The sequence below is a fragment of the Pristis pectinata genome, chromosome 26, assembly GCF_009764475.1.
Source record: "Pristis pectinata isolate sPriPec2 chromosome 26, sPriPec2.1.pri, whole genome shotgun sequence".
NCBI lineage: Eukaryota > Metazoa > Chordata > Chondrichthyes > Rhinopristiformes > Pristidae > Pristis > Pristis pectinata.
Window position 1 is genome coordinate 7,235,471 of NC_067430.1, and position 19,921 is coordinate 7,255,391.

Below are 19,921 nucleotides of genomic sequence, written 5' to 3' on the forward strand. Positions count from 1 at the left end.
GCCCAATGAGTCCGCGCCGCCCATTTTAAACCCCAAACTAACCTACCCGTACGTCTTTAGAATGTGGGAGGAAACCCACGCAGACACGGGAGAACGTACAAACTCCTCACAGACAGTGACGGGAATCGAAACCCGATCGCTGGTGCTGTAATAGCATCGCGCTAACCACTCTGTTACCGTGCCGTCGCTTGGTGGGCTGATGGACCTCTTTCTGTGCTGTGTGACTCTATGGTTGCCTGAGAAACACCTCAGGTTACCTTTTCTTTTGTCAATGGGACAACTTTGTATTGTGGTCAGGGCAGCATTATTGATTCAGTAAAAAATTTGAATTCACATTTGGAAGTATTGCAAAAAAAAACTATCCAAATGGTAAGCTGCAAGTATATCCCTGGAAGCAAATCCAGGGTCATATCAAACAGAAACATCAGCTCACATTTATATAGTGCCTTTAATGTAGTAAAATGCCCAGATATTAACAGCCTGTTCTACAACTCTACAAAGCAGTTGTAGGGCAAATGACACAAAGGTCGATTAAAGACCTGGGCTACAAGGAACATATCCAAGGGCAAAATAGAGGGACAGAATGGTTTAGCAAGGATACTCAGAGCCTGGAGAGCGGAATGACTGTCTCAATGGCACCATAAGACCAAAAAACCATAAGATATAGGAATAGAATTAGGCCATTTTTTGCTTTGAGTCTGCTCTGCCAGTCAATCATGGCTGATTTTCTTTTCAATCCCATTCTTCTGCCTTCTCCTCGTAACCCTTAACCCCCTTACCAATCAAGAACCTATCAATTTCTGGGCCTCCACAGCCCTCCACGGCAATGAGTTCCAGCAGATTCACCACCCTCTGGCTGAAGAAATTCCTCCTCACCTCAGTTCTAAAGGGACGCTCCTTTATTCTGAGGCTGTGCCCTCAGATTCCAGACTCTTGCTAAAGGAAACATCCTCTCTGTGTCCACTCCACCCAGGCCTTTCAGAATCCGGTAGGCACGTCAGTCCTATCATCCTCTTAGAACGGCAGCTGAATTTCCAGTATTGTCAGGACCCATTCCCGGCACAGATAAAGTCTGTCATTCCAGTACAATCCTGAGAAGGCACTGTGTTGTCAGCATTTATTTCATTTGGATGAAACATTTAAGTTACAATGGATTCCATTGCACCTTAGGATTGGTTATGCAAAAGAGCTCAAATCAGAAGGAGGATGGGATTTGAACAGAAGTATTAATATTTTACTTGAAGATCATTGACCTGAAAAGTAAACTCTGTTTCTTTCTCCACAGATGCTGCCTGACCTGTTGTGTGTGTCCAATGTTTTCTGGTTTTATTCATGGAAATTAAAAAATTGGGGGGTGGGGTGAAATGAGGTCAGTGATTTCACACGAATAATGGGTGAATTGGATTTAATGTGTTGGTATACTGTTGGAATATAACATGCCAACTTTTAATAATCACAAGGCTAAACATGAGCAATGAAAGTCTTCTTTTCTTCTGTTGGGCATTTGTACTGATTAAATCAATTAAGTAATCCCACTGAAGCTAATTCAGCAGCAGTGTTTTATATGCTGCAAAGAATTTTAATTGAGTTGGACTTCCTACAACAGTTGCAGGTTGAGATCAACATTGTGGTGAAATCTCTTTGGCACTATTTATTGTAATAATCTCACAAATCCTTATCTGCAGCTGCCAGGGATCTAACGAAACAAATGACATGCACAAACTGACTGGTGCTATTTTTAAACTTCATGCTGCAACTTGCAAAATGCATCGTATCAGCTCACCAATGAGTTGCTGAAAGGGAAGGGGTACTCAGGAAGAACACCACCTCTTCCAACTTGTCAATGGGTCAGAATCCTGGAACTCCCTGTGGGTGAACCTTCACAAGATGAGAAACACAATGATGCAAGAGGAAGTCAGCAGGCCAGGCAGCATCCGCGGAGAAAAGCTGGTGGTCAACGTTTTGGGTCAGGACTCTCCGCCAGTCCTGAAGAAGGGTCCTGACACTGAAATGTTGACTGCCTGCTTTTCTCCATGGATGCTACCTGGCCTGCTGACTTCATCCAATATTAGAGTGTTTTTCATTTAGATTCCAGCATCTGCAGTCCTTTATTTCTTCATAAGATGAAGATAGAATCCACGATCATTTTTCCAAGGGCAAAGAGGAATGCACAATGGTGTTTTCCTGGTTAGAATACCCACACTAATACAATGCATGAGAAAACCCTAATTTCACAACACATTAAAATAATTTTCCATACATGTTCCTGTGTCTTTTGTATATAGCAATCCTAAAAAAAGAGGGAGGGGACAGGACCATTCTGGATTTGGTTTCAGGGAGTGAATTTGGGAAGGTACCAGGAGTCTCAGTGGGAGAGAACTTTGGTGTAGGAATCATAATCAACTTTGATTAAACATAGTTATGGAAAAGGACAAAGATAAAATTGGGCTAAGGCCAATTTTACCAGACTTAGCAAAAGAGACCTGCTCAATGAGATGGTTGAAAAGATAGTACAGAATACCTTCCATTATTAAACAAGAAGGGAAGTTGTGGTAGAGATGTTTTAAACACTGGTTAGACAACAACTTGGACACTGCGTACAATTCTGGTCACCACATTAATGGAAAAATGTGACTGTACTGCAGAGATTTGTCAGGATGTTGCCGGGACTGGAAAATTGTATCTGTGAGGAAAGTTTGGAGAGGCTGGGGTTGTGTTGTTTGGAACAGGCTGAGGGGAGACTTAAATGAGTTGCACAAATTTATGAGGGGCCTAGATAGAGTAAATAGGAAAGAAAAAATCCCTTTGCAAAGGACTCAAAAGCCAAGGGCAGAGGTTTGAAGTAAGTGGTAGAAAAATCAGAAAGGGCATGAGGAACATTTCTTTTATTCAGAGGGTTGTGGGAGTCTGGAACTCACCATGTTTAACAGTACTTAGATGTACTTGAAGAACAGTGACCAGAAGGACTATAGACCTCATGCTGGAAGGTGGAGTTAGGCTGGTAGAGTCTCTTTCCTCCAGTACCAACATGGGCTAATTCTGTGTCTCTTTGATTCCATGGTTTTCCATGACTCTTGGCATACCGATCTTGTTTTTCTACTTAGACTCTATATCACGAGATCCCACCGGTAATAATGTGGAACACCCATGGAGTTCTTTACATATTAGCATGTGCTAAAGTGCCATAAGCTTGATGAGAGATTGAGATGCTAGTTGGAGCACAAACTCAGTTTGCTGATTTGATCATTGTACCAGCAACTAATGATAGGCAATCCAGCTAACTTCAAGGAACATGCTAAATATATAGACCCATTGTTCCCCTCTGAAGAGGTGCAGGCATTAGATCAACACAGAGCATAACAAATCATTGTGTACTGGTAACCTGGTTAATTCTTCTTTCTGAGTCCATCCACAAGACCACTAGTGACCACAATGGTATTGGTTTACTCAGTGAGTAGTGGGATCAGATTCAGCAGTCAGACGGACTCCCAGGGCTGTGACACATGTTCATGCTCTGACCCCTAAAATGAACCTGATGCAGTGTCATCTCCTGAGAACTGGGTGGAGTCACGTTTGATTCCCACTGTGTGTTTTCAGCACTGGGTTTCAACTTAACATCCTTGCTTCACACTTAAAGATAAGCATATGGAGGAATTTAAAATCGAGGGATATGTGGGAGGAAGGGGTTAGATAGTCTTAGGCGAGGTTTAGAAGTCGGCACAACATTGTGGGCCGAAGGGCCTGTATTGTGCTATACTGTTCTATGTTCTATGTTCTAAAGTTTGGAACACAGGAATAATGAAGGACAGGAAAAGTCCCATTGACTCATCAGCCCATGATGTATGTCTCTCACGTTGTGTACATTTGTTACTCCAGCTGAATGCTATATGAGTTCCAGATTAAACTTCAGGCTAATCAGAGGCATGTAATGTGGAAAATTCCTCCCACCACTTTAAATCTATTTCAGGAGGTGACTTCGACATTGATGAACATTATCTGCTGTCCATTTGTTTGCAAGTCAATCCCCAACACTGCCAGAACTGTCCAACTCTTGCCTGAAGGCCTTCAGCAAGTCCACATCAAACAGAGCAGTCAGTAACCTGTTCCAGATGTCCCCTATCTTCTACGAAAGGGAGAACCTCCTGAGATCTAACCTAGATCTGACCAGATATAAATTCTTGCTATTGAAATGCACTGTTGCATTACTCAAAGGCAGTTGTGTATTGACTTCAGGCAGAACAATTTATCAGAAATAATGGCAGGAAGTGGTAACCTCACACGTTGGCCTGGAAGAAAAAGGTCAGCACTTCCTCAGAAAGATTTCAGCCCACAGCCTTTGGTATAGAGAAAGACTGAGCTATAAACAGTGATCAATTTGCCTTTAGTGACATCTGGCAAGTATGCTAAGTTATTTAATTAAAAATAGTTAAATGAAAATTAGTTTATCAGGATGCTATCAGCCACCAGCACAACTCAGTAGAGCACCAAGTGTTATTTTACGTGTTTTTTATAAAATTGCATCCGGCAGTTACATTAAAATCTGACAGGGCACTGATAATACAAACACAAATCTTTTTATACTTCCTTGCAACATGCTAACAAGCTACATTTTAGGCATGTATTCAGGGAAAGATTGACAGTAACGCTGGATGTGTGAAGTTGAATTAAAAGTGCAGAAGGGATGAGTTTTAGCAGTTGGGAGCTGGTTACTCTGTGGCCCCTCTTAGGCATCATTGCCTCCTCAGATAAAAAAAGATACTGAAAACACTCAGCAGGCCGAGCAGCATTTGTGGAAAGGGGAACAATTATCAGTTCATGTTCGGGATTCTCCATCAGAACTGGGAAACTGAGAAAGCAACTTAGTTTTCTGTAACGTCCCAAGGAAAGGCGGGCACTATTGGGGCTAGAATTGAGTGGAGGCAAAAGAAAGGTTGTTCTATATAAAGACAAGTTCAGCTAAAAGGTCAGGGTGAAAGTCATTGGACAAAAAACGCAGAGATGCAGTGGCCAGCAGCAGTAGGAACTGCTAATCCCTGCACCCTGCCTGGGGTTCTCAACAGTCCCATGTGGTACAGGGCTTCCTGCATCTGAAGCAAAATTCTGCAATTAAATAACAGTGGAGTACAGTATTGTGGGCACAGGTGTCTAACTCAATAATGCTGAGTACAATATTGGTGAGCACAAGTCTATGACTAGATATGACTGGGTACAGTATTGGTGGGCACAAGTCTGTAACCAGATATCACTGGGTACTGTATTGGTGGACACAGATCTGCAACTCAATAATGCTCATTACAATATTGGTGGGCACAGTTCTGTAAGTAGGTAACACAGGATACAGTATTTGTGGACATGGCTCTCTTGCTGGCACTAACTGGGATTATTTGAAGTATCATCTCTGTTCTGGTCTCCTTCTGTACAGCTTTTGAGTGTGGACAGGGAGGAAAGATATCCAGGTTCCTGACTCAAGAAGTGGGAAACAGTTGCCTCATGGGGAAGGTGTGAGCGGCTAATCTTCTAAATGGCCGTATTGTTGCCTTCTGAGTTTGCGTCTAGGAGCACACACACTGGGGACTGCAGTGCTCTCTGAAAAGGGTTGGGCTTCAGGAACATCTGGGTCCCAGTTCATGTTTTCTTTAAACTTCTTCGCTTATTTGATATGATGAATTACAAAATAAAGACAAAGTTGAGAAGAGGGTTCTTCCACCATTGGTGGTGAATTTTTGGAATTCTCTACCCGAGACGGCTGTGGAGACTCACTTGCAGAGTATAATAGATCTACAGAGGTTAACAGATGGATGTTCAGATATGAAGAGGACAGAGATAGGTTAATGCAGGAAAGTATCAATGAAGCAGAAGGTCAAACGTGATCTTATTGACAGAAGAGGTTCAATGTCCTAGTCCTGTTCCAATTAATAATGTTTTAATGTAGCATCCAGGGTTACAGGTTATCCCTTGGAGTCTGTGTGCCGAAGATTTTCTTTCATGTAATAGCGCTTGTTGGGCCTCCGCCTGGAACAAGCTCTGCCCAACAATATCCCTTGTTGTTGGAATACAATGTTGCCAATCTCAGCTCTGGCAATGAATGGACTGAGTATGGTGACTGTCAGAAATGCAGCTGGTGGGGACTTCCTATGGTCCAGAACAGTGGCTTCATGTTCTGTCACAACCGGACCAATCAGAGTTTTATTTTAGGCAGGATTACAGGAATGGTGTGGAAACACTCACATCTCTCCAAACTGAGGTCTGGGAATGGTTATGGAAAATTATTCTGAGGTAGAAGAAATATATTGCAGTTGCACCAGGTGTTGGTGAGGCCGCATTTTGAATATTGTGTTAGGTTTTGGTCACCCTGCTGTAGAAAAGATGCCATTAGGCTGGAAAAAGTGCAGAAAAGATTTACAAGGGTATTTCCAGGACTTGAGGGACTGAGCTATAGAGAGAGAGGTTGAGCAGGTTGGTACTTTATTCACTGGGGCATAGGAGAATGAGGGGTGATCTTGTAGAGGTGAATAAAATCACGAGAGGCATAGATAGGGTGAATGCACACAAGTCTTTTTCCCAAGGTTGGAGAATCAAGAACCAGAGGGCATAGGTTGAAGGTGAGGTGGAGAGATGAAATAGAAATCTGCAGGGCAACTTTTTCACCCAGAGGGTGGTCCCTATATGGAATGAGCTACCAGAGGAAGTGGTTGAGGCAGGTACATTAACAATATTTAAAAGACACTTGGAGAGGTACATGGATAAGAAAGGTTTGGAGAGATATGGGCCAAATGCAGGCAAATGGGGACTAGCTTAGATGGGCATCTTGTTTGGCATGGCCTAGTTGGATCGTAGGGTCTGTTTCTGTGTTGTATGGACTCTATAACCTTGATCTTGATGGAGTGAAACAAACTTGAAAGATTGTATGGTTTACTCCTGTTCTTATTTGTTACTGTTCCAATGAACAGAAGGTGTACACCTCCCCCATTATAATTGATACTTATTCCTAGATTTCAGACATTGGAGAAAACTTGGAAGATCCAGGTTCTGGACCTGTTTCTGACCCTCTTGGTTGGATTATTAGGCTGCTACTTGTGCTAGAAAGACTGGATTAGAAACAGCTAAAAGCAAGTTAGGAGCATCCATCGCAAGGTACAAACAATGGATCCTCCCCTCCGTACATATCTACACTTCAACAGCATTAACCTGTATTGATTTAAGAGTTTTAAGGTGCTGCAGGAACTTAATTCAGTCATCGGTAGACTTCCTTAATAATTAATAGATCTCTGCCTCAGACAGTGTACTCATTATAGTTCATTGTACCAGTGCCTAAGGAACAAAGTACAGTTAAAGAAACCAAAAGCAGTCGAAAAGAAACAATAAGCCTTCCCTCACTGGTACAAGCATTTTATTGATTAAGCAATCATAAGGCCATTTGTTTTTAATCCAAAAGAATACATCAGGGTATCTATATTAATAAGTCATTCTGGCCTCAAGGGGCATGTTCTGCACTGCACACAACAAAAGGAAGCATCTCACGGAATGTTAGATTGTTCCTTTGAGTGTTAAATGGATGGCCATCTTATCACTGTATTTCCTGTCGGTTTTGTCAAACTAAATGTACTGGCAGGAGCCACACTGTGTCTGCTCTGATTTGATCATGCTGTATTCAAACAAATCTGGGTTGCAGTTGGTTACACATGCACTGAGGCAGTAAACTGTGCTGGTGGTTTCGACAAAAAAATGCTTTAACATTGCGCAGATGTAAATTTAAACAATAGACCAATGCTCCGCTAGTGCCTCAGTTGGTAAAGTCACTGCCCATTGTGGAACGGAGATGTAGGCAGACGTTTGGGTCAATGATGATCACAGACAACCTCCTGCTCGCTGATGTAATGGACTGGTAACGTACCTCTATCGCTGAACAAGGGCACCAGAAGATACACCTGAGCAGTGTCCCTGCATTAACAGCCTACACAGAATCCCCCAGGATAATTAATACCCCTACAAAGCAAGGCTCACATTTATAATGTACATCCCCTAATGTGATCATCCAAAGTGCTTTGAGTCACTGAAATACTTTTGATGTTTAGTCATTATTGTTTTGCAGAATAAGCACCATGCAACTTGCATAGAACATTAAACATAGAACAGTACAACACAGGAACGGCCCTTTGGCCCACGATGTTTTGCCGAGCTACTTAAGCTAATCCCTTCTGCCTGCACATTGTCCATATCCCTCTATTCTCGGCACATTCATGTGCCTATCTGTAAGCTTCTTAAATGCCTCTGTCGTATCTGCCTCCACCACCACCCCTGGCAGCACATTCCAGGCACCCACCACTCTCTGTGTAAAAAAAACACTTGCCCCACACACCTCCTTTGAACTTTCCCGCTCTCACCTTAAATGCATGCCCTCTGGTATTAGATACTTCGATCATCAAGATCTCGCAAACAACGTTATGATGATCCTGATGCAGGGTCTTGACCCAAAATGTCGATATGCACCATTTGCCTCCACAGATGCTGCTTGACCCGCTGAGTTCTTCCAGTTTATTGTCCCAGATTCCGGCATCTGCAGCCTCTTTTGTCAGCATCATGATCATGTTGGGATATTGATTAGTCAGGAGATCTCCCCTATTCCTTTTCAAACAAGGCTCTGTAGGTTCTTTTAAGCTCAACTGAGTGAAGGAACAAAGCCTTAGTTTAATATCTCATTTCAGGGATTCCCCTCATCGTAGTTTCTGTGATTTGCATTCCCAGAAAAGGTTTCTAATGCATGCTGCTGATAAGAAATCCCTGCATTATACAAGGCGACGGCCAGTTCTTGGGCAATTGTAACATTGCTTTCATTTTCAGTCTGAGTTAGAGGGTTATCACCATCTAAGCTAGTCCCATTTGCCTGCATTTGGCCCATATCTCTCCAAACCTTTCTTATCCATGTACCTCTCCAAGTGTCTTTTAAATGTTGTTAATGTACCTGCCTCAACCACTTCCTCTGGTAGCTCATTCCATATATGGACAACCCTCTGGGTGAAAAAGAGGCAACATATTTTCACCCAATCCTCATCTCACCCAACAATGCACAAGGAAGGTGTCAACCTTAGCTCAGTTACTGGCTCTGTCTTTGAATCAAAACAGATCACTACTTGAGCACCAAATCTGAGCTGAACTCCAGCGGAGTACTGGAGGAATGCTGCACTTCCAGACGGACTGTTCTTCAGATGGGCTGTTAACCTTTGGCTGTGTCTGTCCTCTCAGGTGGATGTAAAGTATGCCAAGGCATTATTCCCCAACCAACATCATTGAAGCAGTTGGTTTGTTCTTTATTACATTACTTTTATGGTATCTTGCCATGCAGAAATTAGCTGAGAAATTACTTATTTTACCAAAACCATTGAGCACTTCAACCATTATCCATTAAGCTTCTCACTACACCAGTGCATACCTGTATTTGGGCATATGGCAATAATATATCACTGCATACACCAATGAGAAAGTCCAATACTAGCACTACAACAAGATTTAATACTGTGAGTATGTTCATGTCCCTGGATCACACAGGTATGTTCTCAGTCAGAGCCTTCTTGGAGAGAGCTGTAATTGGACATGGAGCCTTTAAATTAGAGAAAGAAATTCAACTCGGGCTCCCACTCACTTCTCAGATGAAAACAGGATCTGCCTATCTATGATATCTGACCAGGGCTGTCAACCCTAACCAGTTACTCAACCCTAACCACACAGCTAACCAGTGCTCACTGATGAGAATAAAGAAAGTTTACTGACTGTTACACTTACAACTGGCAGGGCTGTTTTGAGATGCCATTTTAATTCATTTTAATTTCAGATGATAGTATAAAAAATTATATTGATTGTCTGCCATTACATTATGCTCCCAACCTTCAATTGAAACCAGCAGCTGAAAAATTCACTGAAATTATTAATAGGCTGCCAATTTGTTAACAACTATTTTGTACTGCCACCTAAAATAAGATTTCTCCCACTGCACCATTGGCCAACATTAGAATGTGCAGGAGGTCAAGGGGTTAATAATTGATTAGTAATCCAAAGACCTGATCTAGTGATCCAAGTTCAATTCCCACCATAGGAACCATAGAATTGAAATTCAGTTAAATGATTGGGAGCAACTAGCTTAGCTTTGTGCAGTGGATGTTATTTACATGGACTTTCGTAAAGCATTCAGCAAGGTCCCTCATGGTAGGCTGATCCAGAAGATTAAGGCGCATGTGATCCATGGAGGCTTGCTAGATTGGCTTCAAAATTGGCTTGGCCACAGAAGAGTGTTCTTCTGACTGGAGGTCTGTGACCGGTGGTATTCCACAGGGATCAGTGCTGGGGCCTCTGTTGTTTGTTATACATATAAATGATTTGGACAAAGTAGGGTGCTGATTAGTAAATTTGCAGACAACATAAAAATAGGTGGAGATGTGGATGGTGGGGAAGGTTGTCATAGGATTCAGCAGGATATAAATCCGTTGGAGATATGGGTGGAGAAATGGCAGATGGAGTTTAATCTGGTCAAGCATATGCACTTTGGGAGGTCAAATGTAAGAGGAAAGTAGGCAGTAAGTGGCAAGAATGCTGGAGCACAGATATACAGAGGGATCTTGGGGTCCAAGTTCATAGCTCTCCGAAAGAGACAACACAAATAGTTAGGGTGGTAAAGAAGGTGTACGGAATACTTGCCTTTTTAGGTTGGGGTACTGAGTATAAACGTTGGCAAGTCATGTGGCAGCTGCGTAAAACTTTAATTAGGCCACGTTTGGAGTGCTGCATATCGTCCTGGTTGCCGCATTACGGGAAGAATGTGGAGGATTTGGAAAGAGATTCACCAGGATGTCGCCAGGATTGGAGAGTATTCGCTAGAAGTAGAGGTTGGACACACTTGGATTGATTTCTCTGGAGCTTCAGAGGCAGGGGGAGCGACCTGATGGAAGGATATAAAGTTATGAGGGGCATAGATAGGGTAGATAGTGTCTTTTCTCCAGTGGAAAAGGCAAATACTGGAGGGCATAGATTTAAGGTGAGTGGGGAAAAGTTTAAAGGAAATTTGTGAGGCAAGTTTTTTTTATACAGAGAGTGGTAGGTGTCCGAAACGCACTGCCAGGAGAGGTGGTGGAAGTAAATATAAGAGCAACATTTATGAGGCATTTAGATAAGCACATGAACAGGTAGGGAATGGAGGGATATAAACCGTGTGCAGGCAGATGGGATTAAATTGACATCATGGTCAGCACAGACATGGTGGGCCAAAGGGCTTGTTCCTGTGCTGTGCTGTTCTATGTTCCATAATGACCACAGAGTTAAAGTCCAGTGTCCATCAGTGGGGAGTATCTGCTGTCCTGACTTAAGACCTACCCATGTGCTTGACTTGTAATAGCCCAGCAAGCCCTCAGATATAGTTTATTCACCATTACCTTCTCAAGGGCAATAAGGATGGGCAAAAAGTACTGGCCTTGCCAAGTGATGCCCAGATTCCAAAAGATAAATAAATAATCGGTAGCGAATGATGGTGTGCATGTAGAAGACAATGAATAATAATTTCCACAACTTCTCCGGAATTGTATGTGTAAATCTTGTTTCCACAGTACATTCAGTTAGCTTGAGGAGATTCCCAGAGGGTAACTGTATTGGTCAAAGAGTCATAGAGAAAGCAACTAGAAGCAGGACCTTCGGCCTATCAAGACTATACTACCATCAAGCGGACATTTACACCCATTCTATCCTCACCTCATTTTATTCTGCTCCATTCCCATCAACTTCTCCCCAAATTCTACCACTCATTGCAGACTAGAGGCAATTTATTGCAGCCATTTAATCTAGCAACCCCACACGTCTTTGGATGTACGTAGAAACTGGAGCACCTGGAGGAAACCTAAGTGGTCACTGGGAGAGAACATGCAAACTCCACACAGACAGAAACTGGAGGTCAGAATTGAACCTGGGCACTGCAGCTGTGAGCCAGCAGTTCTACTAGCTGCGCCACTGTGCACCCCACATCTTGGTATTGAAACTACTAGACTACTGCTCACTGGTAGGAAACGCTTGTCCAGGGCCAATGACTGGTAAAAGGGCTTTTTACAGAAGTACACAGCCTGAAGAGGCTGGAGTTGTACTGGGTGCACTGAAGGTGATCTATATGTGACCTAACACAGGGGGCAGTCAGCAAATAGTAGGTCTCCTAAGAGGGAAAGAATGACTATGCTTCTATCATTATTCCCCCAGTGCCAGAGCTAATTGCCAGCCCTCCTCAGCCCTATCTCACCCCTTCCTCTTAATTACTTCCTCTTTCTAATTACACCCGTCCTCCGTGAATTCTTGCTCTTCTTAACTGATCCGCTCTCCTACTGTCTCTCCCCACTAGGCTTCACCCCCATCATTTCTTCTGATTATTTCTTCTTCTTACTAATTCCTCCCTCCTTCCCACTTCTCAATCACCACCCCTCCCACTATCCACACAATTGCTTCCTTTCACAGATCCAACCCTACCCCATTCCTCCATTTTCCCAAGCACTCACCATCTGTTCACTGTTGTATTCTCAATCCCCAGTATTAACCCATCCTCTCCACCCAGACCTTAACTCAATTCAACTCAACTGCCTCATGTCTTGGTCTTCCCTCTCCTTCTGATGTCTCTCCTCTGTTTCTGGGCCATTATTAGTAAACCAGGGTGTATTTTTGATCCAATTGGATATTGATCCTGTAAACATTCCTATCCTTCCTCACGATTTTGCCCACAATCCGATTTTTGCTGAAATAAAGGTGTTCCAAAATCTTTTGGAGATTAACCCCTGGATTTTGGGAAACACATAAATAAGCTTGTCTGCTTTCATTGTTAGTTGGGTTTGCTAACTAGTATCATCAACAGACAAGTTATTAACAACCAAGTACCCACATTTCATGAGTTCTGACTAAGGACAGTGTTGGGGAATATGAAGAGTTTGTCCGTGTAATGGACTTTTGCAAATGGAATGTGTATGAATAAATTTAGCAGAAATTCTATTATGACTGTTGGTGTGATAACATGTCAAATTAGAATTGGCACAAGGATGCATTTTTTTTATTAACTTTTAACTTGATCAACAGAAGACTGATGTGTCTTTCCAGTAATGAGTTATCACTGAATCTGGAGTGACTTAAAAGGTTAATGTTGCCCAGCTGGAATTCTATGCATCAGTTAGACAGCTAAAGTGAAATCTCCAAGGCAGGTGATAGAGAATCACAGAGTCATTGAGAGATACGGCACAGAAACTGTCCTTTCAGCCCACTAGGTCCACACCCATCATCAAGCACCCATTTACACTAATCCCTCACCAACTCCATTTTATTCTCCCCACATCCCCTGCAACTCCCCACAGGTTCTACCAGTCATATACACACTAAGGGCAATTTACAATGGCCAACTAGCCTGCCAACCTGCACACCTTTGGGACATGGGTGGAAACCGGAGCACCCAAAGGAAACATGTGCTGTCAAAATCATGGAAAAAGTCCAAACTCCACGCAGACAGGACTAGACGTCAGGATTGAACCCGAGTTGCTGGAACCGCAAGGCAGCATTAGTCTGTATTAATCCCAAGGTGCCAATTTCCCTGTAACGACCATCACCCCAGGCTTGGTGTCTACCCTGAGATCACAGCTCCCTGCCAGTAAACTTTCGCAGGAAGTTCAGAGACCTGTTGCGAAAGGCCACTCACCACAATGAAGCCAATTTCACACTGGGCAACATCCCCACTGATACTTGACAAGAGTCAGGATTCTGTGGCTGATTGTGACAGACTAAAGAGTGAAAGATTATCAGGAAACTAGTTGAGCAGCAGGTGAACACACCTACTCAAAGACTCATGCTCAAATCCAGGATGGGATTATATCATGGAAGTGCCCAGTGAGTGTAAGGTAATGTATTGGGATAATTTAATTCCAGCATTGCAAAACATTCCCAGGTATGGTGCCTATTAAGGGTAATTCTACACTCTTAGTGCAGACCTTTTCCTGCTGCAAACCTGAACTTGGATACTCTTCAACTCTTACATTGGTAAATGGCTTACTACTGACATTTATACCGAGGTACAGTTGAAAGACTTTGTTTCCCATGCACGGTGCAAGCATGGTGGTGTAGCAGTTAGCATGACTCTAATAGAGTGCCAGCAACCTGGGTTCAATTCCGGCCACTGTCTGTAAGGAGTTTGTACGTTCTCCCCGTGTCTACATGGGTTTCCTCCGGGTACTCCAGTTTCCTCCCACATTCCAAAAGACGTACGGGTTAGGAAGTTGTGAGCATGTTATGTTGGCGCCGGAAGCGTGGCGACACTTGTGGGCTGCCCCAAAACACTCTACGCAAAATATGGCATTTCACTGTGGGTTTTGATGTACATGTGACTAATAAAGATATCTTATCCATACAGATCATTTCATCACATCAGTACATTGAGCTAGTACAAGGAAAAAGCAATAACAGAATACAGAATATAGTGTTACAGTTACAGAGAAAGTGCATTGTAGGTAGACAATAAGGCTCATGGCCATGACGAGATAGATTGTGAGGTCAAGAGTCCATCTTATTGTACAAGAGGTTCGTTCAGTAGTCTTATGACAACAGGGTAGAAGCTACCCTTGAACCTGGTGGTACATGATTTCAGGCTTTTGTATGTTCTGCCTGATGTGAGGGGAGAGAAGAGAGAATGTCCAATAATTGCCATTATCAGATCCTAGCAGTAGCTGAAATCCCATCGACCACAGGCAAGGTAAGGCGATGTCCTGGGGGTGGAACTTCATAACAATTTCTCTGAAACCAGTGATTTGGGTTGAAAACCTCACTGGATGTGAATAGCTGGTGATGGATATCTCTTTGAAAATAAGATTTGGATAAATGTTTTCTCTGCAGCTGTGCCTAGTGATGTCCAATCTAATAACACAAAAAGCCGAGAACTTAATTTCCTCCTTGCTTTGGTGGGCTGAAGGGCCTGTTTTGTGCTGTATGGTTAACTATGTTGAGCTATGGTTAACTCACATACCCAGACAATAGGATGGTTGCTTTTAAAAAATGGCTAAATCAATCTCCTTCCAGTGTAATGTGGTCATATTATAGTTATCACAAAGAGGGGGACAGTCACTTGCAATCCAGATGGAAGGTCTCGATCCAAAATGTTGACCCTCCATTTCCCTCCACAGATGCTGCCTGACCCGCTGAGTTCCTCCAGCATCTTGTGTGTTGCTCCAGATTCCAGCAGCTGCCCTCTCTTGTGTGTCCATTAAACATTGAAGTGCTTAGGAACAACTCATAAAAGGGTGGTGAATCTCTGGAATTGTCTACCCTGGAGGATTGTGGAGGCTGGATCACTGGGGCATTTAGAGAAGGAGAACATTTTCAAAAAGATTGTGGAATTGAGGGGTACGGGTACTAAAGAGATGAATGAGGCGGGGGCAGATCAGCCATGCTCATAGTGATTGGTGAGGCAAGTTTGAGGGCTGAGCGGCCTACTCCTGCTCCTATTTATTTATGTTCTTATATGAGCTAACGTAACATTCTGCTTTTGCCCTTCACACTGATGATTCAAGACGTAAACCAAGAAAAATACAAAAATCAGATTGAACATCAAAGAAACTGATTGATCCCAACTGGCCTAATGAATTAATACAGCTGCTTTTTATGTTTAAATCATATATTTTTAAAATGACCTTCTTTTCCGGGTGCAATTAGTGAGAAAAAATATCAGAGGTGTTCATTAGGAATATGCTGGTTTGAGTTTGGAGCTGAGCATATTTTGGGTCTCAATAATGCACTCAACAATTAACCCAGCTCAACCAGACTGAGGAGTGCTAGAAGCTGCCGTTGGGCAACTGACAATCGCCCATTCGTGGCCTTCCCCAGCTTGCTGACCACGGAACTACCGGCTGGATTTACTTACTTCAACCTGAAGGCTCTGCGGAGAGCTGCTGCTCCCTGTTCAACTTATCTCTGCCAATGCAACTGATCTCCTGCCTTATCATTGATTTCACCACAGGAAATGCTGGAGTAGGGAGTTGGCAGCAACACTGAGTGAAAAGGTGAGAGCAGGTCTTGTTTAACTTTGTCTTCATATGTTAATTAATTTCTAAGAGTTTTCAGGTGGTTTTGATTAAAGTAATTGTTTTAAGATTTTTTAAAATAATATTTACTTATTTGAACAATATTTAAATATCTCTGATTGTCGGCTCTGGTGTCTAAGGCTGTTGCGGTGATCTGGGAGTGGAGCCTGAGGCCCATTCGCTGCCTGTGGCCTGTTGTGGTTGATGGGGCAACTCTTGGGGTCAGACAGTTGTTCATCTGCAGGTGAGGTTGTTGAAGACAGGCAGGAGCAATGGGGAGTCACGGTTATGCACTGAGCACAGTGAGAAATGTTCATGTGCAAAATCACCCTTGAAAGAGAGAGAGAGGGGAAGAGAGCGAGAGAGAGGGGGGGGAAGGCAGAGAGAGGGGGAGACAGAGAGGGGGAGAGAATAATGTGGGACAGAGTGAAAGAGGGCCAGAGACAAAGAAAGAAATAGATAGAGAAGGAAAGGAGAGAGGAAGAGAGAAAGAGAGAGGGGGACGGAGAAAGAGAGGTTAACCATAATTGTAGATTAAGGCCTGTGTTGAAAAAACCAAAGGCCTTTTCAACACAGAAGTCTCAATGGAAAATATAAATTATAGTTAGAGTTTAAATGAGGCCTGGTGAAATGAAGATATTAATCAACCCTCTAAAGAATGATGAAGGATCTTGCATTTTTATTCACTTCATTAAATGAAACATCCTTTTATTATGGAGGATAAGTCACTGATTTTACTAAACATGAAAATGTTATAATTTGGCAATGTCACTCCCAGGTCTCACAATTTACTGATGCCTGCAGTTCAAATAGCATGTAGCACAGACTTCCTCTGCATAGAAGCAGGGTGATGTGAGCCATGGACTTCAGAGAAACCTACTCACCAGCGTCCAGTCATTCTCAGCGCTGCGTAATTCTTCATTCCAATTAGTTACTGGCAGGCAGCTCAAAGAGCTGTCCTGATGCAGGGTTTTTGACCCAAAATGTTGAAAATTCCTTTCCTCCCACAGATGCTGCTTGACCTGCTGAGTTCCTCCAGCAGATTGCTTGTTGTTCCAGATTCCAGCATCTCTTGTGTCTGTAGTTAAAAGGATCCCTAGCATCAACCAGACTGAAGAGCCAATCACAATGAAGAATTAAGATCAACAACAAGCCTGAAGGTAAAAATACTTCTCATTTCTGATTAACCTAAAAATGGTTTTACAGGGAAAGAAATAAAGTTTGAACTATTCACATGGAATTAATAGCTGAACTATCCTAACAAACTTAAGGAATAAAGTTAAGGTAGGATAATAGATGGGCCTAATTTCAAATAACAGGGAGGAACATATAAAAATGTCCCAGTCAGAAGGGATGAAGCATTAGAGAAACTCATAGGGCTCAAGTGTGGTCAAATCTCCAGGACCCAATTGCCTGCAACCAAGGGTTTTAAAGGAAGTGGCTGCAGAGATAGTGGACTCATAGGTTTAATTTTTCAAAAGGTTGTTATGTTCCGAGCAGGTACCAGAAGATTGGAAACCAGCTAGTGTGTCTCCCTTGTTCAAAAAGGGTGGAAGACTGAATGTGGGGAACTACAGGCCAGTTAGTTTAACATATATTGTTTTCTTGCATTATTGTGTTCCTGAGAAAGAGAAAGAGAGAGAATGTGCAAAAGCTGGAAATCCAAAACAGACAGAAGATGCTGGAAACACTCAGCTAGTCAGGCAGCATCTGTGGAAAGGCAATCAGAGTTAATGTTTCAGGTCAGTGACCCTTCATCGGGTGAAGGATCTTGAACTTGTGTTAACTGAGTTTCTCTTTCCACAGATGCAGCCTGACCTGCTGATTGTTTCGGCATTTTCTGTCTGTTTTGGCTTTCCAGGATCTGCAGCATCTTTTAAATTTTCACTTTGAACTAAGTACGGAATTGAAAGAAAGGTTAATTCTCGATTTCTTTTGTCGAACAAAATGGTGACACATTCTCAAAATGTTTCCACTGGGAGCAATAGCCCCTTCTTGTGAGCATACAATTGTTCATAGCGTGCACTGAACGAATGGAATGTTCCTCCAAGTAAATCGCATTGGAGAAGGTAAAGAAGCAATATGAAATTCCTATGGATTAAACCAAATTTGTTTGGAAAAGAGATGATGTAATCCTGCCCACTGAGACTAGAGGCCAATCACATCCTCCTAAATCTCATAAAACTAAATAAAATCAAGATGATAATAATTCAAGAATTCTTGGATTACTCCCATTTCCAACCTTTCAAAAATGACAGAAGTTATAAGATTGGTTCAAGGAACATAAGATGTGTAAAACTGTGAGGGATTATGTGGTGATGCTTACAGAAGTAATGAATCATTGCAACTTTGTTGAATATTTGGGTTGGGCATCATGTGACAAATTAGTATGTGGGCTGCAGGAAAGAAACGTACAATCCAAATGTCAAGAATGTTGGGTCCTATCTTTGAGATACTCTAACACTGCAGTCTTAAAAAAACCATAGAACCATAGAACCATACAGCACAAAACAGGCCCTTCGGCCCACCGTGTCGTGCCGTCCATCAGACCACTCTCACACTACCTAACCCCTTCCTCCCGCATATCCCTCTATCTCACGTTCCTCCATATGCCTATCCAACAAGCTCTTGAACCTGTTCAATGTATCTGCCTCCACCACCACCCCAGGCAGTGCATTCCATGCACCAACCACTCTTGGGTGAAAAACCTCCCTCTGACATCTCCCCTGAACCTCCCACCCATAACCTTAAAGCCATGACCTCTCGTCTTGAGCATTGGTGCCCTGGGAAGGAGGCGCTGACTGTCTACTCTATCTATTCCTCTCAATATTTTATATACCTCTATCATGTCTCCTCTCATCCTCCTCCTTTCCAGTGAATAAAGCCCTAGCACCTTAAGCCTCTCCTCATATTCAATACCCTCCAATCCAGGCAGCATCCTGGTAAATCTCCTCTGCACCCTCTCCAATGCCTCCACATCCTTCCTATAATGAGGCGACCAGAACTGAACACAGTACTCTAAATGTGGCCTAACTAGAGTTTTGTAAAGCTGCATCATAGCCTCGCGGCTCTTAAACTCAATCCCGCGATTTATGAAAGCCAACATCCCATTGGCCTTCTTAACTGCTCTTTCCACCTGTGAGGCAACATTCAACTAACTGTGAATATGAACCCCCAGATCCCTCTGCTCCTCCACACTGCCAAGTACCTTGCCGTTTACCCTGTACTCTGCCCTGGAGTTTGTCCTTCCAAAGTGTACCACCTCACACTTCTCCGGATTGAACTCCATCTGCCACTTGTCAGCCCAGCTCTGCATCCTATCAATATCCCTCTGTAAGCTCCGACAGCCCTCCACACTATCCACAACACCGCCTATCTTAGTGTCGTCCGCAAACTTACTAACCCAGCCCTCCACCCCCTCATCTAAGTCATCTATAAATATCACAAAAAGTAGAGGTCCCAGAACCGATCCCTGCGGGACACCACTAGTCACTGCCTTCCAATCCGAGGGCACTCCTTCCACCACAACCCTCTGCTTTCTACATGCAAGCCAATTCCTAATCCACACAGCCAAGCTTCCTTGGATCCCTTGGCCTCTGACCTTCTGAAGAAGCCTACCATGAGGAACCTTATCAAATGCCTTACTAAAATCCATGTAAACCACATCCACCGCACTGCCCTCATCAATCTTCCTGGTCACCTCCTCAAAGAACTGTATCAGGCTTGTGAGGCAAGATCTTCCCTTCACAAAGCCATGCTGCCTGTCCCTAATCAGTCCATGATTCTCTAGGTGTTCATAAATCCTATCCCTTAGAATCCTTTCTAACAGCTTACCACCACAGACGTGAGAC